The sequence below is a fragment of the Prunus dulcis genome, chromosome 2 (genome assembly GCF_902201215.1).
Source record: "Prunus dulcis chromosome 2, ALMONDv2, whole genome shotgun sequence".
NCBI lineage: Eukaryota > Viridiplantae > Streptophyta > Magnoliopsida > Rosales > Rosaceae > Prunus > Prunus dulcis.
In genome coordinates, this window is record NC_047651.1 from 1,879,567 (window position 1) to 1,907,087 (window position 27,521).

General features: G+C 36.0%; 1 pseudogene; it reads right to left on the reverse strand.

The window, feature by feature from the left end:
• Positions 1-451: 451 nt before the first annotated feature.
• LOC117620078 overlaps positions 452-27,521 on the reverse strand; it is a 28,450-nt pseudogene continuing 1,380 nt past the window's right edge.

Sequence of the window (27,521 nt, forward strand, 5' to 3'; positions counted from 1 at the left end):
GAGATGGGATCACACTAGTTGGTGTGGGTAGGTAAGTTTCTCTTTACGCGTGACAGATGTAGAGTTTGATGGGGCCACAAGCTTTATATGATATGATTTTTTTCTGCATTTTATGCTTATACTCCATATATAATAAAGGAGGTGTGAAAAAATGTCTTAACTTGACAAGAGATCTTATGTTTGAATTCAATAACATCTTAGTTGTGTGTATATGAGAAATTTCTTTCCCCTGTAGTTGCTTGTATTAAAAACAATAAATAAGGCGAAAAGATGCATACTCTGTCGAGATCTATACATGTTATTGTGATTTTCAAACTCTATAGTCTTCTTATTATTATTACTGGGGATAATAATAACATATATGATTAATTCATAACACAATCAGGCCATATAAACAAATGAAAAGCTAATAGAAATTGTTATTAGAAAACAGAAAAATTAAAGGCACTTTGGTTGGTGTACACCAGAGAAATGAAAAGTTACTTGATTTGGTTCATTTTCAAACAAGGGTTTCTTCAATTGAGCTATCAAGAGCTAAAAGCGACTCCTGACCATTCTGGGCAATTGCAGATAGAAGTCTGAGCATGAACAATATTACTTTCACAATCCCTTGGGATAAATTTAGCAGAAGAAAAAGAAAAAGAACATTTGAATTTCCAATACGCGATCAACTTGTGCAATGAGCAAGTTGCTGTCAGTTGCATAATTCAAACCTTGAGGAAGGCCTTCTCCTTGAGGCTTTCAATAGTGTCCCTAAGACTTACTTCCACTGGAAGGAAATTAACTCCCAGACTTTTTGCTTTTTCCTGTGATACTTGATATGTGGGTTCTGAAGGATTGCCATCCTCATATCTGCCAACAATGAAGCAAACAAATCTTCCCCTCAGAAATTTGTCAATATTCAGTGCATTTTCATCAGTGATGTAAAATGCATTTAACTAATAGGAAAACCGGGAATTTGATCTAAAGCAGTATTGTGAAGATTGAACCACATACTGGAAATTTTTAATTTTTTTGGCCAATTTGTAGCATTTTTAAAATTTCTAACTTACTTTTCAGGTGGAAAAAGAGTGGGATGAAGTTCATGTAAAATCTTGAGAGCCTTGGACATGGGCGTAACATGTCCAACTAAACAATATCTTCCAGTAGCTGAAGGAACCTCAAATGCTTGAACATGAGCTGAGGCAACATCTCTAACATCAGTAGACAAATAATTTGAACGGATTACATCTGGTATATCTGCATAGAAAAGAAACAAACTTGCATCACAAGAATCGTCTAACGTCGAATAGCTAAGTTCAAATCATCCAACATCACAAGAAAAGATAAAAGAAAAAGAAAAATATGGTCGGTGGAGTGTACCATTTTTGAGATTCAGAACCATTTCCACAGTGGCATTAAGACTTGGTTGTAAGAGTGGACCGATCACATAAGATGGATTTATGGTAACCAAGTCAATCCCATTTCCTTTAGCAAATTTCCAAGCAGCCTCCTCAGCTAAAGTTTTTGAAAGAAAATACCATTCCTGGACATGGAGAGGAAAGGAAGTTCATACTAAACCAAGATATATTGCCATGACTGAAGCAACAGAAGATGCCAAATAACAAATGATAATGAATTTCATGAATAAAAGGTGTAACTTGGAAGAAGATAAGAAGCATGGAAGCCTGCACACTTACCTTCAAATTCTCACAAACAAGAGGATCTGAAAACCATGTTTCATCAATCACCACATCAGGGGTCAATGGTCTTCCATTGAGAATGACTGCAGCCACAGAAGATGTTAAAACTACCCTCTTGACGGTAGCGAATTTTATGCACGATTTTAGAACATTAAGGGTTCCCTTCACTGCAGGGTCAATTAATTCTGCCTGAGATTGTGTAGACAAAAGAACCATTTCATTTTTGAACTCTATAAGAAATGAAAGTAAAGGGATGAATGTTATTATATACTACCTGAGGGTTAGTGGCTGAAAATAGAACAGGGGATGCTGTATGAAAAACACCTTCACATCCATCAACTGCAGCGTCAAAAGATCCTTCTTCTATCAAATCAGCTTGGAACAAATGCAGCCTTTCTTTTGCCCCATCAAGTGCCAGTAAGTGTTCTGTTTTCTTTGAGTCATCTGTGGCATCACAGGCATAAATGCAAAAGTAATTAGTTCATCAAAAGGGCTTCTGCATACATATGCTCCATTTATTAATTTATTTTTATTGGGTGATGATATTTTGTTTATTTCCAAAGTTCTTTTCTAACCTTATTATCTTTCCAGTATAAATCCTAATGGTAAAAATACTAACTCATGAAAACATTTAAAAACCATGTTTTTGACATATATATAATCGGGAGATGGTCCATTAAGGATTTTATGTGAAAAGCAGTTAAGGATTTATAATCACAGTCATTTGATTGCATGTATGGTACATATTAAACTCACTAAGAAGTTCTTAGCCAACACTAGGGTGTTCTATATTTATGCTGGTCATGAGCGTGGAGAAAAAAACTTGTACACTGTTGGCTTGATCTACAATATTGTTCACTCACATTTCTTTGATAGCTTATGTTTTTGGAACCTAATGGTTTTCTATCATGGTACTTGTTAGAGACATTTAGATGATGACATGTGTTGCGAGATTAATCCATATTCATAATCACATGATTATAGATGAAAACAACGACTGAAACTCACAAGTTTTTGTTGATGTGATCAAAACCAAGAAGTTGAATATGAAAATCATTGAAGAAAAAAAAGTTACCAACGCTCTCAGTACTTTTTTTTTTAAAATGAAAAATGAAAAAAAAAAACTGTAAAAAAAAAAAATTGAAAAAGAAATGATTAGCAAGCAGGTAATTAGTTTGATACCAAGTTTAGGGAGAGAATAATTGATTACATATTTCTAATATTTGTTGTTTTATTGCATTTATTAAATGTATTGGAAGATTTAATACGCAACATACATACAATCCAATGGTGAAGAAATATGTAATATGTAACAACCTGATCCTAAATCAATTTTTAATTATTAATTTATTCTGATAAAAGACTATTTTGCCCCTATAATATTTTATTAGGTTAAAAGTTGAGTTTTTGATCCGGAAAGAATTTGAAGTTTCAATTGTACCATTGCGTAGAGCACGTCGAGACTAGTACGTAGACACGTAGTGAGCTCAAATCCGAGTTGTATTGAAAAATATACTATCAAAACTTACGTAGGGGCAAAATCGTAATTTTTCAAAACTGGTTTTAAAAACCAGATTTCTCTTTCTCTCTCTCTCTCTCTCTCCCCGTCGCGCGATCCCCTTCCCCCCCACCCACTGTAGCAGCCGACTGGTTTTTTACTTCCAGTCGCTGCCATGCTGCACCACCGGCCACGAGACCGAACCGGTTCGAAACGCCTTCCTTCCCCCATCCTTTCCCGATCAGTCTCAGTTGCCGCCGTTTGCTGTGCTCGCCGGAATCTGCCAAAAACCACCCGGTTTCCATTCGAAATTTCCAGCTGCTCGTTCTCCCTCCTCCGGCCACTGTTTCCGACGAGTGAGGTATGGTTTCTCACCTATTTTTCGTGCTCTAGCTGATGGTTGGGTAGGATTGGAACGATTTCTAGCCTAGGTAGATCAAATCACGGTCCAAAGTTTGGCTGGTTTTCAATTTGAAATTCCGGCCATTTCCGGTCTTTTTTTGAGGTAGGTCCTAGAACAAAAGTGGCTCCAATAGACGTTCTAAACCTGTGGTAGGAATCTTGGCCCTCGATTTTGAAGTTTTCCGGCCGCCAAAATTGATCAAGCCACCCACGGGATGCCGGCGCGTGCGACGGCGCGTGGGCAATATTGTGGGGCCACAATTTGTCCTAGAATGATCCTTAGGTTGTCATAAGCGTGTAGGTGTGCTCGGATTTCAATTTGGTTATCGTTTGAGCCTCGAACGGATTTCGCCTATTGTGCGATATCCGGGTTCGATATGTTCGGACCTTTGGATTGAGCTCAAATTCACCTATGTTGTATCTTGTATTTCTAGGATCGTATAGGATTCAACGGATCGTGAATCGGAGTCTCGGATACTCTGAAATCGCTAACCCTAGGGCTAAATAAGTCGTAACCGTCCAATCGTACGATCGTGAGCAATCCGACCGTCTGAATCAGACCAGACTTGCAGGATAGGGTTATTTAAATATGAGGAACCTATATGAACTCTTAGATTGATAATTGGACGTCGTGGACCCCATGGGGTCTCGAATTGACCAATATGGCAAATTTATCGTTTATCGAGTCTCGGGTTTTTTTGGGGCCGTTCTAATCATCTGAAGTGTTTAAGTGGGCATAGGAATGGTCTTCAAATAAGCACACGCACTTTTAGAAGCCGGGGGTCAGGGTTTTGGATTAAATATTTATGTTGAATAATTTTATTAATTTAATATTTGTAATGGCATAAAAATAAGTACTCGGGCACCAGCTGATCCGCAGGAGGGACCTTCAAAGGGTCAAGTGAACTCGGACGCTCAGTGAGTGGACTTTTATTTTATAAATGATTTTATGCAATTAAAGTTTTATTATTTGACCTTGAATGAGTTGTTATGAATTTTTACTTTCCAAGCATGATTGTTTGATTTCGAATATTTTTATTATATTCTGTGTATATTTAAGTTGAGCATGGCTTGGAAAGTAGGAAGTATAGTGGCAACATAATTTAAGGATGGATGAGAAATAGTTTTTATGATTTTCCAGGAATTTGTTTTTAAAAAAAACCACCATAGGTACCCATGTTGCCTTCAAAATAAATGTTGCCTTCAGAATGAATGTTGCCTCGGATAATATGTTGCCTTCAAATAAATTGTTGCCTTCGGTTATAATAATGTCAATTGACATTACAGTTGCCTTTGGTTGAGTCAGCGCGCGTTTGACAATGCCCCATGAGTTTCGGGGACGCTTGAATCATGCAGAGCGAGGAATGCGGATCAAGTTGACTAAATGTCCCCTGAATCCTGCGAGGAATGCGGCTTGGTCGACTTCGTGTCACCGAGACCCCTGAGGATGTGTCACAAATTGTGACAAGAGGAATTGATGGTATAATATGAGAATTGATGGTATAATGTGGGAATTAACGGAAATTAAGGAATTGACGGATATATGATGGGTACACCTAGGTGGAAAGGAATTAATATTTTACAATGCTTTCAAACTTTTTCGATGATTTGTTTGAATGCTTGATCAGTTATATGTATGTAGATATGCATGCTTGAATTTTATTACGAATATAGAATATTGAGATAATTGAATTTTCTAAATGTTTTAACAGTGGGGTTAGTATGTTCATATTCTATTTTCCAAAACTTTATTTTTGTTCACTCACATTTTTAAATGTTTTGCGCCCCCAGGCATTAGTCGTGTACCAGAGTGCCACCACAGGGCAGTCACAACTCTTCACTCATCCTTACCACTAAGTAGGATTTCTGTTGTAATCGAACTACTCCTATAAATTAAACTAATTACTATTGCTTTGAAATTGCCGTAGGATTTCTGTAAACCCTGAGGCCACATAGTTATGTTGTTGGATTGCTTGAATGTAAACTTTATGAATGTTGAACGGTTGGGATTATAATTGCATTTTGTACAGGTGGAAGATTTTTGGGAAATGACTATTTAAAATGGAGATTTTGCCGCATTTTAGGCAGAAGTCAAACTTGAAGTTAACTTCGGTTGTTAGACGGGCAATTTAGTCAAGTGTGCCTGGCACCTGCTAGGTGTCGGACACGCACAGGGTTCGCCTCAGATTCGAAAGTGAAATTTAGGTCGGGTCCTGTCAACTTGTTATCAAAGTATTAGGTCTAAATTCCTGTAGACTGCGCACCTTGTGTGCATTCCTGTTTTAATGAATTTTTTTCTTGTGACAGAATCATGGGCCCTAAACGTGGTGGCACTCATAGGGGAATTCGAAAGCTATCCCGACTAAGAGGACGAGAACCTTCTCCTGAGCTGGAGAACCCTCCGATTCCGGGTTCGGTACCGGAACAAGTTGAGCAGTCTTATGTAGGAGGTTCGGCATGAGCTGTACCAGTGATGCCAACTCCACCGATTGATCCAAATTTTCAGCAGACACTGGAGTTATTGACCCAGGCCTTATCCAGGGCTGGCAACCCAGAGATGCATGTTTGACATATGCAGACCAAGCTAGAAGGATAGTGGCAGTGGAATTTAATGGTGATGGTGATCCCGCCGTGGCTGAAGAATGGATAGAGATGGAAAGAATTATGGATGTGATGGATGTCCCACAAGAGCGCAGAGTGGTTCTGGCTATCTTTTCCCTTTCCAGAAATGCAAGGTACTGGTAGGAGTCAGTCAGAAGGCAGTATCAGGACCCATCAGCCATCACGTGGCAAGTTTTTCGGACTGCCTTTGTTGAGCAGTTCTATCTTTTAGCCTACCAAAATATGAAGATGGAGGAGTTCCTTCAACTTGAACAGGGCATTATGACAGTGTTAGAGTATGAGAAGAAATTTAATGAACTGTCCAAGTACTGTGCACTGCTTGTGGCGGATGAAAGAAATAAGTGTCAGCTGTTTACCAGAGGACTAAAGGCATCCATTCGTGGCATCGTAGTGGGACAACGTCTGGCTAATTTTGGAGATCTGGTGATGTCTGCCTCATTGATTGAAAGCAGTCAGATGATGGTCCGGGGACGAAGTGATTTCTGCAAACGACAGTATGACATGGGTGCTCCTAGTCAGGGATCATCCAAGCGAGGTAGTTTTAGCTCTGGATCATCCAGTGCTTGTAGTTGTGGAGGTTTTCGAGCTAGAGTCAGCTCCAGTGGAAAGTCTAACCAGAGTGGGAGTTCTGGACTCCATTTCGGAGATAGCACAGCCAGAGGTTCAGGGAGACAGCTGCAGCCAATTTTTAGTGGGAGGAATCGTTCCCAGTGTGCTTTATGCCGTAGGTTCCATAACGGGCCTTGTCAGCAGGGCACCACTGGGTGCTATCACTGTGGTCAGTCGGGGCATTTTCGAAGGGAGTGCTTGATGTGTAAGATCCCACATCAACCAACGGAGATGGGGTGATGTGCCTTATATGTGCACACCGCATCGAGACCTTTTGGAAGCTCACTGGTTTCGGAGTCGTAGGAACTCCGAGGTTAAGCTAGTTGGGGGCTAGAGCAGTCCTAGGATGGGTGACCCACTGGGAAGTTGCTCGTGAGCTCCCAGAAACAAAATCGTGCTGGCAGAGAGGGGGCCCAAAGTGAACAATATCGTGCTATGGTGGAGCCGATCCCGGGATGTGACAATTTGGTATCAGAGCCACTCTGCAGTGCGGTGCGAGTGTGCCGACGAGGACGTCAGGCCCTTAAAATGGGTGGATTGTAAGATCCCACATCAATCAACGGAGAGGGGGTGATGTGCCTTATATGTGCACAGCCGCATCCATCTAGCACGAGGCCTTTTGGGAGCTCACTGGCTTTGGAGTTGTAGGAACTCCGAAGTTAAGCGAGTTAGGGGCTAGAGCAATCCTAGGATGGGTGACCCACTGGGAAGTTACTCGTGAGTTCCCAGAAACAAAACCGTGAGGGCAGAGAGGGGGGCCCAAAGCGGACAATATCGTGCTAAGGTAGAGTTGATCCCGGGATGTGACATGATGCTTCTGCAGAGTAGAGAAATCTCCACTGGGCCAATCCAGGGGATAAGTGCACAGAGCAGAGTACAGAGTACATCACAGATTGTGGGGGCCTCGTCTAGTAATGTGGCCCAGACCAATATGTCTAGTAGAGGTGGCAGTCAACAGAGGGGAGACGACCATTCCGGAGGTTGCACAGCTAGAGGTTCAGGGAGACAGCTGCAGCCAGTTTTTAGGGGGAGGAATCGCTCCTAGTGTGCTTTATGCGATAGGTTCCATACCGAGCCTTGTCAACAGGGCATCACTGGGTGCTATCACTGTGGTCAGTTGGGGCATTTTCTGAGGAAGTGCCCGATGCTTTTGTAGAGTAGAGAAATCTATGTTGGGCCAACCCAGGGGAAGGGTGCATAGAGCAGAGTACATAGTACATCACAGATTATAGGGGCCTCGTCTAGTAGTGGGGCCCAGACCAGTATGGCTAGCATAGGTGGCAGACAGCAGAGGGGACGTGGTGGACGTTCTAGAACTACCGGATGCGTATACAACATGTCTTAGCAGGAGGCACATGCTTCACCTGATGTGATTATAGGTATTTACCATTTTTTGGGATTCCTGCTAGAGTTTTAATTGACCACGGGGATACACACTCTTTTGTTGCACATAGTTTTGCCCACAATGCGAATGTGAGACTCACGGCCTTGCGTGAGGAACTTGCCATTTCTGTATGTCTTTACAGTTGGTGTAGTGTACAGGGGTAGCATGGTTTTGGTAGGGGATGTAATTCTAGAGGCAGATTTAATTCCTTTAGATATGGTAGATTTGGATGTTATTCTAGGTATGGATTGGTTAGCAAAGCATTATGCTTTGATCGATTATTTCCGGAAGGAGGTCGTACTCCGTAGTCCTGGACTACCTGAGGTGACTTTCTGTGATGAGCGTAGAGTTCTTCTATCTTGCCTTATATCAGCTATGAAGGCGAGACGGTTGCTCAGAAATGGGTGTTCAGGATACTTGGCTCACGTAATTGACACCCCGGGATAATGGATTGAGGTTGGAGCATATTTCGGTGGTGCAGGATTTTTCAGATGTGTTTCTTGAGGATCTTCCTGGATTACCTCCTCATCAGGAAATCGAGTTCACCATTGAGCTCATTTCAGGGACGAACCCTATCTCTCAGGCACCGTATAGAATGGCAACAACTAAATTAAGGGAGTTGAAAACTTAGTTGCAGGAGTTGGTGGACAAGGGTTTCATCTGACCCAGTTTCTCTCATTGGGGTGCACCAGTTCTATTTGTGAAGAATGATGGCACCATGAGGTTATGTGTTGATTGTAGACAATTGAATAAGGTTACAGTGCGGATCAGAGAAGAAGATGTGCTTAAGACTACTTTCTAAACAAGATATGGTCATTATGAATTTTTGGTGATGCCTTTTGGGCTGACTAATGCGCCAATAACATTTATGGATGTCATGAACAGAGTGTTCCGACGTTACTTGGATTGCTTTGTGATTGTGTTCATAAACGATATTCTTGTATATTCTAAATTTCAAAAGGCGCATATGAAGCGTGAATTGAATTATCCTACTTATGATTTGGAACTTGCTACTGAACGGTTGGGATTATAATTGCATTTTGTACAGGTGGAAGATTTTTGGGAAACTACTATTTACAAGAGAGATTTTGCCGAATTTTAGGCAGAAGTCAAACTTGAGGTTAACTTCGGTTTTGTTAGACGGCAATTTAGTCAAGTGTGCCCGGCACTCGCCAGGTGTCGGACACGCACAGAGTTCGGCTCAGATTCAAAAGTGAGATTTGGGTCGGGTTCTGTCATAATATATATATATATATATATATATATATATATATCAGTGGCTTTGACAATGTAAGCTCATTCTAGCAAGAGCTTGATAGGCCATGATCCTATGAAACTAGATTCTCTTGTTACACACACCGCCTTCCTTTCTTGGCTCATCCTTCTCTTCTCATCACATTAAGAGTTACAGTTGGAAGTCATGGTACTTCAGCCTTTTATATACTTTGATTAAGTGAGCTTAATTATTTTTAGTTCGGTCGATGATGACCACTTCAACACAAATTTTAATGATACCCCTACTACAGAAAGGGAAAAAGACGACCAAAAAACGACGACAGCAGAACAAAAGTCATGATGATGGCTATGGCTACAAGAGTATTGCAGCTTGGAAAGTATTGCATCAATATACCCTTGTAGCCATAACATTCGAGGAGATGTGTGTTGCTCCTAAGAAAAACCATGTTATGTTGGAACTGTAGTGTTAGGCTATGCACCCTGGTCATTAGAAGTCTTTCTCTTGCTTCTATGACAGTAACCCTTCTGCTTGCTAGCGGATCCTATCTAAAGCATATTTTATTTATGTGGCTCTTGTCAACCGCTATGTGTTTCACTATCATATTGCAATGATCACTTACCTAAATGTTGTGTTGGTGATACCCGAAAGCATTATGAATCCAGTTGTTCATTCCTTATACCATTATAGGCTAAGATTTTTATTATTTTATTATTTTTTGCTTCTGCTGGTTGCTAGCTTCTATGATATTCAATTTGTAGTTTGCTTGGTGAAGAAGCTTAAGAGCATCCAAAGTGGGGGATGTAATTTCGGGATTGTAAAGCCACTTTTACATCCCCTTTATATCTTCGGGGTTTGTATATGTAGTTTTTACTCCAATGAGAAAGATGTAAATCAAAAAATGTATAATTGATTTTTTTTTTGTCTTAATTCGTTTTTGTGTTAAAATTTTATTTTGTGTTAACTTTATAAAATTAATTTTGTGTATTAGGTTAATTTTATTTTTTCAAACAAATAGACCTAAAAATATTTAAATTTGGAGAAGATATGATTTCATCTAAAAAAAATTAAAGTTGGCTGTTTTTTAAAATTAAAGTAGACCCGGGGGGGGGGGAAGATGACAACCAAAAAATGGCCCCGCATATGAATTTTGGTCTAGCAACTTTTTTGCTAACTTTTCTCCACTTTATCTCTCCTCTTTTTAACTGGGCCCTATCTGCAGGAGATGTAAAAAAAGATGTATATGTACATCTAAATTTGTATCTTATGGTGGTTTTGCAAATTTACACTTGTTTACACATCCCCATTACAGATGATTCCGATCACAAATGGTGTATATTTAAGATACACCCTATTATACACTCCACTATTGTGGATGCTCTAAGTGCTTATGGCACAAGTATAGACATATGCCAACATTATGTAATACGAACATGGATGTAGGGCCAACCCACTTAGTCGGGCATTAAGACTTCGAGCCAACCCACTTAGTAAACAGGCCGAGCCAAGCACGTCTATTTATAAAATTAAAAAAACATTAGCTTATACATTACATTAAAATTGAAATTTCAAAAACTCGAAATGCACCAAGGGCTAGACTGTTGTTTTGGTTTAAAAGATTGAAATTTAAAAAACAGTGTCATTATTTAATTTATAAAGAAATCATTAATTTTTAGCATATGTTACTTAAAAAATGGGCACAAATTTAATATTATGATGTACTAATTTTCTTTTAAAAATAACTATAATATAATATATGGGGCTTTAATAAGCCGATAAATCATCGAGTCGGCCAGTGTCAGGCCCAACTTTGATTGGGCTCGTGTCATGCCAGGCCATATGTAATTAGGTTGGCCTCGTACCGTGCACAATCCGACTTGGTTCGTTTGACACCACTAGTCACAACTCAATGAGATAGAATCCACAATGTAGTCCGCATTGGTGGACAATAATGTACTTATTCATTTTTTTTTCATTTACTCAAATTGAGGAGAGAGATAGAAATAAAGAAATAAAAAGAATGACGAATATCAAAATTTCTCTCTATATTGTGTGGTAGAGAATATGGTATAAGTGTAACCTATCATGTGACAATATGTCAACACAAAACTCAACAACATATTTAGGGGGCGTTTAGTATCCTATTCAAATAGGGAACTAAAAAATTTTGATTTTTCTTAAAAACAAGGAGTTCTTAAGGGAGCTGATTTTCTCACTCCTCTTTTATCTACTTACACTCCCTTTGTTAAAAATTGTATGTTCCCACTCATCTTTTGTCTATTTACACTCAATTTTTTATTATAGTAAAACCTATTAAAAAAAATAAAAGGGAGTGAGTGGACAAAAGAGGAGTGGAAAAATCACCACCCGTTCTGAAATATATTTTTAAGATTAAAAAACTTGTTTTGTATGCAATTTGAAAACTATTTTCAAATCTTAAAAATTTGAGAACTTGTGGGTTGTTACAAAAAAAGGGAAAAAACTGATTTTTTTTTGTTTTTGTTTTTAATAATTGTGGTGTTTTTTAGTTGTTCTTGAGTTTGAGTTTTTAAAAACAAGGTTACCAAACAGGTTTTCTTTGTTTGGACTCAAATTCTGTTTTTGAGTTTAAAAAGTTGAATTCAAGTTGAATACCAAACAAGTCATACTAAATTTAGAGTTCACCATTTAAGATTTATAAGAGTTAGATGTTAATTAGAAAGGTCACTATTCACTAAATGTAATAATTTGACTTAATTTCCAACACCCACACCCACATGTTAGGTACTCTGATTGTTACATGCACCGCAAATCTCTTGTGAATTAGTGAAACACACACCGAATATTTGTTAAAATTAAATTGTAAATTTATTTCGAATAGGAAATTAAAATTTTCTGAATATACGTTTCGGAAATTGTGTGGCTAGTTTGGCAAACTGGAGTTACAACTTAGACCTGGATATCCTTTATTTTGACGAAGCTCCTGCTTGGATTGGTTCTCTTCTCCTTGATGATATTCTTGGTGTAGCGAAAGCTAGATTAGTTTGTTCTAATTCTTTTTAGTTTATGTTGTGTTCCCTTCTAGTTTATGTTGTGTTCCCTTCCAGTTTACCAAAAAAAAAAAAGTTCTTGGATACTTTCCAAGTTTCAATTTGAATATAAGTTTATTTTTTATTTTTTGAATCATAAGTTTATTCACAATTTAAAATTTCATATCCAATTATATGTGATGCCAAAATGGAAATATTCTTTCCAACATGCACCCATAGTTAATATATACCTTGATTTGAAGAATCATGAATACTATATGTTATTTAAGAATTGCAAATAATTATATGAGCAAATTTTAATGAAGAAAAAAGAAGAAAGAAAATATTAGGGAATGATATATATACTGACTTGGGTCACGAACCATGGCTTTGACAGTGTAACCGCGTTGTAGTAAGAGCTTCACCAGCCATGATGCTATGAAACCAGACGCTCCTGTTACACACACTACCTTCCCTTCTCTGCTCATCTTCTCTCTCTCTCTCTCTCTCTCTCTCTCTCTCTCTGTGCATATGTGAAGCTTTTAGCATTAATATATATGGTGTTGGTGTGCTTTCATGGTTAGAGAAATGAGCTGAACAACGACAAAAATGTCCATGGAGGCAAAGTCAGCTAGAGATGTCCAAGTCGGCGGCTGCTCAACAACGACAAAAATGGAAAGATAAAGTACAACGGATGTGTTCGTCGGTTATCATTTTTCTACAATTTTATTAAAAGTACTTTTTATGTGGTGGAGATTTGCCAATCGTAGTTTAAGAACTTGCGCATTCCAGAAGGTCTTTGTGTGCATTGATTCGTGGGATGAGAAAAATATATTTATAAGGTTAGCAGCCGTAGCTTTTAATTTTCGTTTTATGTCACATTTCTCCCTCTTTTCACTAATTACCATTTTTCCATCTGACTTCAAATATTTCATATTTTCAGACCATGTATTTTGTCACACGCTATGTTGTATTATATTTATAGAGTCGGTTTTGAGAGTTTGAGAGCCACTCCAAGTCCGGCCATTTAGCAGGCCAGTCTAAGGTTCCCAAGTTAGAGGCGTGTAAAGAAGATCGTTTTGAGCACTAATTAATTAACTGATTCACAATAGTTGGAACAAATATTAAAATAGACACAATATTATTGAGAATTAATTTAAAGATAGTGAAGCAGCAAAATGCCAACTTGAGCTTTTTAATTATTTATAGTTATTTGAAAAAATGATCAACTTCTAAAAAGAGACAAAAGGGATAATTATATACGGGAAGATTGTGTAAGACTTTGAAATAGCGTGAAAAGCTTGCCAAACCAATCTGGCTGCAGCTGTGTATTTATATTGATTGTATTGATAAGTACAGGTTTGAAAAACAGAGAGCTGTTCCTACAAATCAGGATTTCAGCTATTAAGTGATAGAGTTCTATACAATACAAAACTCCTCATTCAAACGAACCAGAGGATAAAGAACTATCATTCAAATTCAAAAACCCAGCCACGTCAGACCTTGGTCTAACAGCCCCCCTCAAGCTGAGTGGTCCTTGGAGAACAGGAAGCTTGAAAACAAGAGCCTTGAACCGAGAAGAACTGAGACCTTTAGTGAACAGATCAGCAACCTGATCTTGTGAGCAAATATAATGAACATGTAACTCACCACGAATTACTTTCTCCCGAACATAGTGGTAGTCAACTTCTAAATGCTTAGTCCGAGAATGAAAAACCGGATTGGAAGCAAGTGCAATAGAAGAAACATTATCACACCATAGAGTAGGCGTAGGTAAGAAAACGCATAAATCTCGGAATAAGGATCGTAACCATGATAACTCAGCAGCGGTATAAGCTAGTTGCCTGTACTCGGCCTCCGTACTAGAACGTGAAACTGTCTTCTGCTTCTTTGAGCTCCAGGAAATTAAGTTAGAACCAAAATAAACACAAAAACCACCAGTAGAGTGTCTTGTATCAGGATCCCCTGCATAGTCAGCATCAGAATAAGCATTCAATTCAAGTTTTCCAGGTTTATATCGAAGCCCATGATCATATGTTGCCTTCAAATATCTTAGAATGCGTTTCACTGCTTGCCAGTGCAATGTTGTAGGTGAGTGCATAAATTGGCACACTTGGTTCACAGCATAAGATAAGTCTGGCCGAGTAATCGTGAGGTATTGTAAGGCACCCACAACTTGGCGATATTCAGAAGGATCCACAAGAGGCTCCCCACCATGGAGACTCAGTTTCTGACCAGAAATACATGGTGTAGATATAGGCTTGCAATCTGCAAAACCAGTGCGAGTAAGAAGATCAGAGGCATATTTCTTTTGAGTCAAATGCAACGCGGAACCTTCATAAGTAGCCTCAATACCCAGGAAATAATTTAGACGGCCCAAATCCTTCATAGAAAATAATTTTCCCAATCGCTGAATAAGCATCGTAACCTGAGAAGAATTATTTCCAGTCACCAAAATATCATCTACATAAATAAGTAGAACAAGAAAGACCCCATTGTGTTTATACACAAATAAGCTATAGTCACACCTGGATTCTTGAAACCCAAGTTGTAGTAGAAAATCACTGAACCGTTTAAACCAGGCTCGAGGTGCCTGTTTTAAACCATAAAGTGACCTCTGCAGCTTGCAGACGTGATTGGGATACTGTGAATCAACAAAGCCAGCCGGTTGTCTCATGTATACATCTTCTGTCAAAAAACCATGAAGAAATGCGTTCTGAACATCCAATTGACGAACAAGCCATTTATTAGACACAGCAAGCCCAAGAACCATTCGAATTGTGGTGTGTTTAACCACAGGACTAAACGTCTCTGAATAATCGAGTCCTTCCTGTTGATGGAAACCATTGGCCACCAAACGCGCTTTATAACGCTCAATAGATCCATCGGAGTGCCTTTTAATCTTAAACACCCATTTGTTGGGAAGAACGTTCATGTGATATTGAAAAGGAACCAAAGTCCACGTCCCACACCTGTGCAAGGCACTAAATTCTGTGGCCATAGCAGTCCTCCATTCTGTGCGTTTAATAGCTTTGCTGAAACAGGAAGGCTCAACATTTGTAGAGTCAACTTGGAGATGCAAAGCGTACCGAGAAGAGGGTTTTAAAGTCCCTGTCTGAGATCGAGTCACCATCTGATGCCGAACAGGTTGTGTAGATATAGCAGTTTCAGTCGAAGTGGTGGTAGTATCAGCATGTATGTTGGTGATGAGCGGTGGAATAGATGAAGTGGCAGCTTCCAATGGTACTGTAGATGGAGAAGATTCACGTATCACAACTAACTCTTGGACTGGAGCAGAAAATGTTGAAGTGTCACGACCTCTGTCTTGGCTTAAAGGAGATGAAGATGGCGGTTGTGATGGTATAGGGTGTGTTATTTGTGGGCTTGGGCTCGGCACAAGATCATTAGGTGCTGCAATGGGCTCGGGGTAAACAAGATCAGGTTTAGTAATGGGAAAGTTAAAGGAGAGAGTAGACTCTGTACCTGAGTCAGAGAGGACACCTTGCCGAAGAGATGTGAGTGCAGGATGTGCAAATGGGAAGGTACCTTCATCAAACAGCACATGGCGGGACAAAAACACCCTACCTGTTGTTAGATCGAGACATTTATAACCAAAGCTCTGATACCATGTAAGACTTTGAAATAGCGTGAAAAGCTTGCCAAACCAATCTGGCTGCAGCTGTGTATTTATATTGATTGTATTGATAAGTACAGGTTTGAAAAACAGAGAGCTGTTCCTACAAATCAGGATTTCAGCTATTAAGTGATAGAGTTCTATACAATACAAAACTCCTCATTCAAACGAACCAGAGGATAAAGAACTATCATTCAAATTCAAAAACCCAGCCACGTCAGACCTTGGTCTAACAGATTGAGCCATACATAAAGATCTGAAAGCAACTTTCTAAGAATTTGCCAGTCTGAACAAGAACAAAACTAATTTCGTCATCCCTTTGGGGACAATGAAAACAGTCTGAAGACAAACTACAAAATGCCAAAATGTGACCAACTTGCACATTAAATTAGGAAGTTTCTATCTTGAGAGGAAGCCCTTCTCCTTGAGACTTTCAACAGTGTCCCTGAGACTCACTTCCAGTGGAAGGAAACTAACTCCCAAGCTTTTTGCTTTTTCCTGCGATACTTGAAACGTGGGTTCAGAAGGACTGCCATCCTCAAATCTGCTGTCAAGGAAAGAAACGAATATTTCCCTTAGAAATTTGCCACCTTGTATTTCACCGGTGATGTATATATTTAACTTATAGGAAAATAGGAATTTGATCCAAAGCAGTATTTTATAAGGCTAGACTTGAATGAGAAAGGGCTTTGACTTACAGACCAATATTGGTCTCAAGTTTGAATCCCCATAACACTTTGATAGTGTGTGTAAGAAACCCCTTCCCGTTGTAGTTTAGACCATCGTTTGTATGAGGTAAAAACAAAAAAACAAAAAAAAAGTTTCTAGGGCTAGACAAGACAAGACAAGACCAATTAAATTGAACTATTAACTTTTTAAAGTTTCATGCTTAATGAACTTAATTAACAATCCGGACTGCACTTATTAAATTGGAGAAGCAACAAGTCATCTCCTGAGTTGTATGAGACGGGACTAGGTTCACTCCCGATCTTGTCCATTCAGAGCCACCAAAGGAGCATTAATGGAGCAATGTGGGATAAGTAAAACCTTGATTACTGACAATATCCCCAAATTGTGGCATTTGGCAAGCATAACTTACTTTTCAGGTGGGCAAAAAATGGGATGAAGTTGTTGTAAAATCTTCAAAGCCTCGAAAACGGGTGTAACATGTCCAACTAAACAGTATCTTCCATTAGCTGAAGGAACTTCAAATGCTTGTATATGGGTGTAGGCAACATCTCTAACATCAGTAGATATATAATTTGGTTTGTTTGCTTCTTTCATATCTGCATGGAAAACAAACAGAAGACAAAAAAATAAAAAGAAATACAATCGATTGTTAGCGCATCACAAGAATCATCTAAAGAATTCAAAAAGTAGTTAATTGCCTTAATTCAGTATGCAACTACAATTGTAGAAGCTATGGACAGATTAATTTTGTTCTCAAATGACTTAAAACTTTAAATTTTATTTGTTATGTTTATAAGCAACAATTAGATATCAGTTTTCAATAGACGTTCCTAGCTACTTAAAAAATGAATAAAGTTTTGATTGCTAGAAACTGGCCTGCAGCAAGTGAAAAAGATAGTTTTGCCTAAGTGTACCTTTTTTGAGATTCAGAACCATTTCCACAGTGGCATTAAGAGTTGGCTGCAAAAGTGGACCAATCACATATGCCGGATTTAGTGTAACCAAGTCAATCCCATTTCCTTTAGCAAATTTCCAAGCAGCCTCCTCAGCTAAAGTTTTTGAAAGAAAATACCATGCCTGGACATAGAGAAAGAAAAGGTAGTTCTTGATTTGAATAAAATTCATTGATTTAATACAAATTGAGCCGTTAAAGCAATTTTGAAGGCAACTACTTAGACATCTTGAACATCATGATGCACAAAATTGGATCCATATATACTTGCAACAAAAGAATAAATTGCATACCTCCAAATCCTCACAAACAAGGGGATCTGAAAACCATGTTTCATCGACTACCACATCAGGGGTCAAAGGTTTTCCATTGTGCAGAACTGAAGCCATTGAAGATGTTAAAACTACCCTCTTGACAGTCGGGAATTTTACGCACGATTTCAGAACATTTAGTGTGCCCTTCACTGCAGGGTATAGTAATTCTTCCTGAGATGCGGAGAAAAAGCATCGTTGTAGTTTTTACATTAAAAAAAAAATATAAACATTTGGAAGTTCTGTTTTATTCTCTAAGAAAATACACAAATGTAATTAAGCAATCGGCAAGACAAGAATGGTATTTGAAGTATATGTGGGAGGAATGAACCTGGGGGTCAGTGGAAGAAAATATTACAGGGGATGCTGTATGGAAAACACCTTCACATCCATCAACTGCAAGGTCAAAAGATCCTTCAACTAACAAATCTGCTTGAAACAAATGTAGTCTTTCTTTTGCTCCATCAAGTGTGAGTAAGTGTTCTGTTTTCTTTGGATCATCTGTGAAATGCACATATATACAAATACGTACAACAATAGTTTAATTGAAAATACAAAAAGAAAATAAGAGTTCATGTCCAATAAAAATTTTATAATAGCAAAAAATAAATGAAAAATAGCAATCAAAGCCCAGAAGTTTTTATTGTTGTCAGCAAAACAAAAAGTTCTAGAATGAAAACTATTCCAATACCTGTTTTGAAGTATATTAGAGTAAGTTTAGAGAAAGAAAAAAAAAAGTGGTAAAATACTGACTTGGGTCACGAACAGTGGCTTTGACAATATAACCTCTTTGTAATAAGAGCTTCACCAGCCACGATGCTATGAAACCAGATGCTCCTGTTACACACACCACCTTCCTACCTCCTCTCATCTTCTCTCTCTCTCTCTCTGTGTAACCTCTGATCTGAAGTTTTATATTTTGTGCTTTTATTATTGTGTAAGACATTGATGTTGATGTGACTATATATTACTTTATTAAAAAAGGTCTTCCAATTCAAGAACGAATAAATCCAAAGAACAAGTGCGCAACGTAAGGGTTGTTGATTGATTATGTAATATTTTTTTCATTACAATTTTATTATCTGACCATGTGCAGCAGAACTTCTGCATTACATGGAATCCATAAATCTTGTGTTTTTATATATATATAAAAAATGTATAAAGAAACGAGCTTGGTACGTCTTGCATAACTTGGAGAAAATAATGAATAGATTAAAAGCACAACTGGAGAAGATAAATCATCACCAAACATAGTTTGTTGGTTTGCGTCGCAATGATCTTTGTATACATTCAGTGGAGGTTCCAGATTTCAAAAACCGATTGGGCAAAATTTATATATTAAACTCGACGGTATGCGTGACTTTCAATAATAAACTTAATTCATCCCTAAGCAAAAAATCAGAAGGAAAAATTCTTTGCTAGCATATGTAAAACAGAAAAGAAGAAGAATAGCAGAATCATACGCAATAAAATAGCAACAACAACAAAATAATAAATAAAAAAAGCTACATTATAATTTGTTTTAATTTGCAGTCTCTTTTTCTCTTTTACGTGAAGAATACATGTATATATATAATATATGCAAATTATAAATATATGTGATAAATATCTAATATTCATATACTACATTTGGTTTTAAAAAAATACTTTTATACGTGATAGCCAAACATCAACCTATATACTTCTCTGTAGAAGCACGAATAATTATAAGCTAGCGCTACTAGCAAATTATATCTTACTTTTCAGGTGGGCAAAGAGTGGGATGAAGTTCGCTTAAAATCTTGAGAGTCTTTGACATGGGTGGAACATGTCCGACTAAACAATATCTTCCAGTAGCTAAAGGAACCTCAAATGTTTGAACATGAGCAGGGGCAACATCTCTAACATCAGTAGACAAATAATTTGAACCGCTTACATCTCTGGTATATCTGCATAGATTAGAAACAAAATTGCATCACAAGAATCATTTGAATCTTGCACCACAAGAATCAAGATGATTTTGGAGAAGATGGTGGCTGCGGGTTTTTATTTTTATTTTTATAATAATTATTATTTTTTTATATCAAATAGAAAATTTCATTCATCTGTCATGCAGCTATATTACTCTTTAAAATATATTAATATTTCAACCATATAGCCATGCAGCTATACTGCACAAAATGGTTTTCTTTTTTGTAATTAAGTAATATCTTTGTCCTTTTTAATTACTTTAATCTATATATATAAAGCAAAAGGCAGAGAATGATAAAACATTCAAAATACTAGAAAATGCCCTTGATTAATGCAAACATTTGGCATTGCTGTGTTGTGAAAATAATCGATGTTAGATTTGCTGTGAAAGAAATCAGCTGCGGGATAAAGCAGTTTGGTGTTTGATAAACTTTTTGTTAAAACTGTTGTTGGTACTGATTCCCGCATAATCAAAAAATAATTCTTGTATAATCATTAAACCCAACGCCTCTTTGAAACTGATTCCTGCATAATCAAAAAATGAAAGCACATTATTAGCTGCTTTCCCTTATTACTTTCTCTCACATCAATTTTTAACAATAAGTGATTTTCTCATAGTTTACCAAACGGGTTGGGCTTCCCAAAATTTTTAAAAAATCACTTATAACCCGAAATAAGTAATGTCAAACGGGCACTAAGAATTGAAATTATTAATTAAATGAGGATATATGGTAAATTTACACTTTTTCATATTAAAAATTAAAATTAAAAGAAAAAATCAGATAATGGATCCTATTTTTATGGAACACAACTACCCATTATCTTTTTTAATTATAAAATAAATTTAAATTTTTTAAAAAAATATCTCTCACAGGTGCGGAAGCAAGTGTGGAGAGGCCAGTTAGTAATTATGTTTTAGTTATTATTTCTGTGGTGAATAATTTTTATTTAAATATTTTACTAATTTCATAAATTACTAAATAAATAGTAATTAATTATTTTGTTTACTTTGTTTTTTAGTTTTTATACAAAATTAGTTTGTGTAGTTTAATAATCTTTGCAATTAAGTAATATCTTAGCCTCATTAAATTATATTAACTATTATTTATGTTTTAATTATTCTTTATTTAATGAATAGCTAGTCCCTTGGCACACGCGCATGTGCCAATTGGCTTTATTTTTTATTTTATTTTTATAATTAAGAAAAGATAATATGAATAGTTATGTTCCATAAAAATAGGACCTATAATCTAATTTTAATTCAATTTTTTAATATAAAAAATATGAATTTACCATATTATCCTCATTTAATTAATAATTTTAATTCTTAATGTTTGAATTAACCAAGGGCATTTTCTTGTATTTTGAATGTTTCACCATTCTCTGTCTTTTGTTTTATATATACTAGCCTCCCTGCACGCGCTTTCGCGCCTGCAAGAGGCTTTTTTTAAAAAAAATTTAAATTTATTTTAGAATTAAAAAAGATAATGGGTAGTTGTGTTCCATAAAAATAGGATCCATTATCTGCTTTTTCTTTTTCTTTTTCTTTTTTTAAATATGAAAAAATGTGAATTTACTGTATTATCCTCATTTAATTAATAATTTGAATTCTTAATGTTTGCATTAACCAAGGGTATTTTCTGGTATTTTGAATGTTTCACCATTCTCTGCCTTTTGCTTTATATATATAGATATATATATAGATTAGTATTTAACTATTTTAATTAATTTCATAAATTACTTAATCTATATATATAAAGCAAAAGGCAGAGAATGGTGAAACATTCAAAATACCAGAAAATACCCTTGGTTAATGCAAACATTAAGAATTCAAATTATTAATTAAATGAGGATAATACAGTAAATTCACATTTTTTCATATTTAAAAAAAGAAAAAGAAAAAGAAAAAGCAGATAATGGATCCTATTTTTAGGGAACACAACTACCTATTATCTTTTTTAATTCTAAAATAAATTTAAATTTTTTTAAAAAAAAGCCTCTTGCAGGCGCGAAAGCGCGTGCAGGGAGGCTAGTAAATACTAATTAATGTTATTTATTTATCTTAAATAATTTGGACAGCCAAACATTGAAAACTATGCTTCGGATTCTGAAAATCTTGAGGTTGAATTAGAACAAAGTGATTTGTGATTGAATTTGCGGCCTATTAAGCTTCTTTCCACTTGAATCAACACATGTCATTTTTATCTTTTTCTTGTTTTTATTTGTTCAGTAAAAAATTTTAAATTAACTTCTCTTCAGATCATATAATATTGAAGCCTTGCTAATGATGTAATTGATTTATTCATTGAAAGTTAAGATTATTGATTGACTTTCATTTTTAACTCTGCATCTCACAGGATAACCTAATTCATGATGATGACAAATTGATATTAATATTTAAATATTATAGTCTCACGGTTATGTAATACCTTTGCCCTTTTTAATTGCTTTAATGAGTAATTACGTTTTAATTATTATTTCTTTGGTGAATAATTAGTATTTAAATATTTTACTAATTTTATAAATTACTTAATAAATAGTAATTAATTATTTGTGGACTTTGTTTTTTTTATATTTTTTATACAACATTCGTTTGTTTAGTTTAATATTGGCAATTAAGTAATATCCTAGACTTATTTAATTATATTAACTAATATTTATGTTTTAATTATTCTTTATTTAATGAATAATTAGTATTTAATTATTTTAATTAATTTCATAAATTACTTAGTAAATACTAATTAATTATATTTATTTATCTTAAATAATGGTTAGATAATTTGCAACAAATTTTCAATGTAGGGTACTTCATTGTTAAATATACCCCAACGTTATTAAAATTGGAAGTGTATGGACAAAGATGTCTTAAGGGTACAATTGTTGTAGGATACCAAACTGCAATTAACCCCATAATATATTATATATAACATAGAGAATTAGTTATAAACAACTTATAATTTAGACATGACAAAATTAGAAATATTTAGCGCTAACATGTAACTCTTGAATTCTTATTTGTTTGATATACTTGTATTTTCTATTTCAGCCCCCCAACTTTACAATTCTAGCTTTGTCCCTATGTGGATTAGTGGATGAAAATAGTGGAGATGCTGTATGAAAAAACACCTTCACATCGATCAACTACAGTGTCAAAAAATCCCTCTTCTAATAAATCTGCTTTGAACAATTGAAGCCTTTCTTTTGCTCCCTCTAGTGAGAGTAGGTGTTCTGTTTTCTTTGGATAATCTGTGGCATACATAAAAAGAACTAGTGATTTTGGTCTAATTACTAAAATCATATAACATAGTAAGGGCAACACTATATTTTACCCTCTTTGATAACTGAATTTATTTATTTTCTTGGTGTTAGGAAGGTCGGGGCACCAACTAGTTCTTAGTCTAGTTGAAAACTAAACAATATAGAAAACCCAGAATTTAAAAGTGATCACTATTGAAAGAGCTGTTTAATATATGCTAGAAGTTTTGATAATGAAAAAATAATAATAATTGTACGTACTAATTTCAGAGAGACAGGCTGGTGACCCACTACTAACAACACCGATATTGTTCTCAATGTAACCACCTACAAAGCCTAATATGTGTGGGGTTTACATGCAGGAATGGATTCCATTTTGATTCTATGAGGCCATTGTATTGTGTCGCTCTATATACGCTATTTTGATTCTATGAATGGATTCCATTTCTCAAAAAGAAAAGGAAAAAAAACACCTACAAAGTCCAATAGGTATGAGGTTTTATCACAAAATGGCTCGGAGATATTGGTAATGGAACCATTCATTATATGTTGGATTTTATTTAGTCATATTTCCGATGTGGGGATTTATATATATTCTTCGACAGCTTTGACAGTATAACCTCTTTGTAATAAGACCAGCCAATGATGCTATGAAACCAGACGCTCCTGTTACACACAGCGCCTTCCTTCCTCTGCTCATCCTCTCTTTTTGTGTCTATATATCTCTATGCTCAGCATAAGCTTTGGTTCTTCAGTTGGTTTTTTAGTCACCATCAGTCTTCCGCTCAGAATAATTATGTTATGGCAGTCACTGTTTATTATTAAGATTCATCAAAGATAAAAATAAAGATGTTATTGTGAAGGAAAAGTGAAGATTGTGTTGGCAGTCACTGTTTATTATTAACATTGACCAGAAAAAATAAAATATATTATTAAGTTTAGAAGAAAAAAAGATAACTATGTTGGCAGTCATGATTTTACTACAAAGGGATCGATCATCATATTCTCCTTGGCTCAAACACTTTATTTACAATCGACATCTCAAAGTTGGAATGATTCAACAAATCAGTTTTTACAGGAATTCCAAAATTTTAAAACAAAACGAGTCGAAATGGATTTCAAAAAGAGATACATGATATTAACCGGCTACTTGAGTTAGAAGCTTCTAGACAGGAAACTTCTGAAGCGCTTATTTAACTGATTCAAAATGTTTGCAAGAAATACTAAGAGTGCCTTAACTAAGATTTCTTTGAAGACAGTGAAGTAAAACAAATCCAGCTTGAACTTTTTATTTATAGTTATACTGAAAATTTACACATGATAAACTTGTAAAGCAACACTAAAGAGGTGGATGTGCTTTACACACAGGAAGATTGAGCCATGTATAAAGATCTAAAAGCAACTTCGGAGCATTTGCCTAACCAGCTCAGATGCTGACTGCAGAATGGAGGAGGGAAGTATTTCTCAAGCAAACACGAAGTAACCACTACATTTGATTCCAACTTATATATATGTTGCAATTGATGCATGGACACAATCTGATTTCCTGTGCATGAAGTATATCTTGAATGGCCTTGATGACACACTATATGATGTTTATGCAGCATTCAAGACGGCTAGAGAAGTTTGGGAATCTCTTGAGAAAAAAATATAAAACTAAAGATGCAGGATCCAAGAAATTTGGTGTAGACAGATTTCTGGTTTTCAAGATGGTAGAATCCAAACCTGTTGTCAAACAAGTTGAAGACCTCTAGAAAATTATCCATGAGATTCTTGCTTAAGGCATGAAGATCAATGAATCTTTCCAAGTGACATCTTTGATTGAAAAACTTCACCAAATTGGAAAGAATTCATGTTAGTTTTTTCAATAAATATTCATTTGTGTTACGTTGTAAAATTATTCATGCTAGAAACTTAGAATATGTCGATTTAAATTTGAAATGAATTTTGCAAACATGGGTTTAGCTAAATTGGCTAGAGTGGATGTATTCTCCACTTTGCACCCAAGTTCGAGTCCTCCTCCCTTAGATTATATTAAAGTAGAATATCGCTTGTATAAAAAAAAAAAATTCGAATTGAATTTTAGACTTCTGAACAAGATGTTCTGAAGTTGATTGATTCGAAACATTTGCAACAAAAGAGTGCCTTAAAACAAGTTGAACTTTATTTTTTTTATTCACATAGTCATTTTGAAACTTCACAAATGATTTACATGCAGGAAGATTGAGCAATATATAAAAATCTGAAAGCAGCTTCTGAGTGCGTATGTCTAGTCAACTCTGGGGCTATCTTAATTTAAGAAAATCTTAACAGGAACATTATAATTTTCAGCATCTCTTTGGAGTACTTCAGCAGAAAACAAAGTTCAAATTGTCAATATTCGATCAACTTGTGCAGCAAAATAACAAATTGCTATCAATTGCATAATTCAAATCTTGAGGAAGCCTTTCTCCTTCAGGCTTTCAACAGTGTCCCTAAGACTTACTTCCAAAGGAAGGAAAGTAATTCCTAAACCTTTTGCTTTCTCCACGGATACTTGATATGTTGGCTCCGGAGGAGCGCCTACCTCACATCTGCCAATAACAAAAAATAGATTAAAAAAATTCCCTTAGAAATATGCCACATTCAGTGAGTTTGAGGATATTCCTAACTGGTGTAGATTTGGTGTTTTGCAAGTCCAAATGTAATTTAGATTCTTCTCTATTTTTATATGTGATATTCTTCAAATCTGAAAAGGTAAGCTTTCAGATTGAAATGAAAGATAATAATTTTCACTGCCATTTGGTTTAGTTACTCAAGATATCTGAGAAGAAAAAGAAAATTTATTACTGATATATTTAAGCAGAGTAGATCATTAAGTGGGATAAAGAAAGTAATCTGAATTAATGGCAATCGGGCACCAATTTGTGGCATTTTATCAATGATAGCTTACTTTTCAGGAAGCAAAGTGGGATAAAGTTGTCGTAAAATCTTCAGAGTCTTGGAAACGCTTGCAACATGGCCCACTAAACAATATCTTCCAGCAGCTGAAGGAACTTCAAATGCTTGAATATGAGCAGAGGCAACATCCCTAACATCAATGAATCTGTAATTTGTAACAGGTGTTGTTTGGGTGCCTGTGCAAAAGAGAGAGAGAAAACAATCAACTCAATTTATTTGTTACTTGAAGCAACTGGTTGATAAGTTCAGATAGATTTAAGCTACTGTCTTGACACATCTAATTCTAATTTAGTAAATTTGCTAGGACAAGACCTGGATCTCCACTTTCCATGCTATCTGCCTCAACTGATAAAAAAGAAAGTTGCTGAAGCGTACCACTTATCAGATTCTGAATCAGCTCCACAGAGAGATTAAGAGTTGGCTGTAAGAGTGGACCAATCACAAACCCTGGATTCGTTATAACCAAGTCAATCCCATTTCCTTCAGCATATTCCCAGGCAGCCTTCTCAGCTAAAGTTTTTGAGAGCATATACCATTGCTGAACAAATGCAAAAGGAAGATAATATCGAGCTTGTAGTTCATGCAAAACCAAGATGTATTGCTTTGTCTTACATTAAGCTTTTTAATATTTCTAATATAATTTAAAGATTGAGATGAATGATTTGGCAGACTTTGAGTAGGATACATTTATTACATACACCTAATGTTCTGTACTCTTTTTTTTTCTGAGGAAGAAAAAAACACAGATGATATAGTTTAATGCTGATAGCTAGAATGCCCTTTTGCAAGCTTTGGTTCCCAAAAATTGTAAAGTTTCTTGATTTTATGAAAAAGAGCATCGATTTCCAACGAAAAAATGCCCAAAATGAGGTGCGGCAAACAGTGAGACACCTTGAATGCCGGAAGATGCACAACAACTTAAAAGCTGCTTTTGTAGGATAAGTAAAGAACAGTGGAAAATATAAAGAATGAAGAAGTATTCTTATAATTGAAACCAGACACCTGTTAAGGTGACAAGATTAGATCCTGTTTCCATTGACAGCGAAATATAGCACACTAACAATGAATCAAAAGTTAAATTTGGAGAAGGATAATAACATACCTACATTATACACACCTTGTGGTTCTCACAAACAACTTGATCTGAATAACATGTTTCACCAATTACCACATCAGAGGTCAGAGGTCAGAGGTTTTCCACTCATCATTACTGAAGCCATAGAAGATGTTAAAACCACTCTCTTGACAGTAGAAAATTTCACGCATGATTTGAGAACATTGAGTGTTCCATTCACTGCAGGGTCAACTATTTCTGCCTGAATTGTGGAGACAAAGAATCATTATGGTTTC